This window comes from Acanthisitta chloris, unplaced genomic scaffold (genome assembly GCF_000695815.1).
Source record: "Acanthisitta chloris isolate BGI_N310 unplaced genomic scaffold, ASM69581v1 scaffold6374, whole genome shotgun sequence".
NCBI lineage: Eukaryota > Metazoa > Chordata > Aves > Passeriformes > Acanthisittidae > Acanthisitta > Acanthisitta chloris.
Window position 1 is genome coordinate 1 of NW_008669752.1, and position 1379 is coordinate 1379.

Here is a 1379-nt window from a genome sequence, read left to right on the forward strand (position 1 = left end):
CAGGCTGAGAGCGCCTGGCCAAGTGCAGGAGCTGCATCTGAGGGGGCACATGGATAGACCACAACTGTGATGTGACTGTAGTGCTGAGGTGATAAGTTGTATGTTGTGAAGGAGAAATAAGTCACAGAATCAATCAGGTTGGAAAGGGCCTCTGAGATCATCGAGTCCAACTTGTGTATGACCTAACACCACCGCGTCAGCTAGACCATGGCACTAAGTGCCGCATCCAGTGTCTCCTTGGACACCTCCAGGGATGGTGGCTCCACCACCCACTCCTGCAGTCCCTGCCAGTGTCTAACCACCCTTCTCTGAAGAAATGAATGTCTAACACAAACTCCCTTGGCACGACTTGAGGTTATGTCCTCTCTTCTGTCGCTAGTTGTCTGGGAGAAGAGGCTGACCCAACCTGGCTGCAAACTTCTTTCAGTTAGTCATAGAGAGTGATAAGGTCACCAGTGAGCCTACTCTTCTCCAGACTGAATAACCCCAGCTCCCTCAGCCTCTCCTTACAGGACTTGTGTTTGAGGTCTTTCATCAGCTTTGTTGCCCTTCTCTGTACATGCTGCAGTCGTAAAGTTTGTAGTAGTAAGGGAAAGTGGGGGTGGAAACCCATTTTTTATCTCCCAGAGCATCAATCTGAGGAGGACACTCCCATGTCTTATCAGAAGATTGAGGTATCATGAGAAAGCTCTTACTCTAGCTGTTTGCAAATTTAATTTTCTGATGTACATTGGCTGCCACTGCATGTTGACAGTTTTTGTTTTCCGTTCTTATTAGAAACACACAAGTATATGAAGACATGGATAATTAGGAGTAGGAACCTGATGCTTCCCACTTTAGGGAAGCCTTAAGGTGCTTGGAAATGCACTGTGATTAAAACTGAACCCTGTGCCCATGGAAACACAGTTTTATGACACAAATAAGTTTGCTGTGTAAAAAGCACTGGTGTTCAGCTGCCTTCTCCTTCCAGTTACGGTTATGTATTCAGGCACTCTGTAAAATAGGCAAAATTTTGTCAGAGATGCTATATATGCAGTGAGGTTTGTATTACTGATTTCAACTGTCTTAGAAGAGTAAAAAAGTCCATACTTCTATATTCAGCACTGTGACACATCAGCTTGTGCAGTGTGAGTTGTTTCTTTAGAAATTTTAAAAAAATGTAAGCATATACTTGCTTTGTCTACATAAAAGCCATCCATTCTGAGGCTAATCATTTGGAAAGTAAGCACATGTGTGAAGGTAACAAAAGGAGCTTGCAAAACATGGAGGGAAGTGAGCACAATATTCTAAAAGTGAATACAAAGAAGAGGTTTATATTCTAATTTCATGTGTATTTATAGCCAACCACATTACAGTAAATTAGGTTGTATGTCCTATGC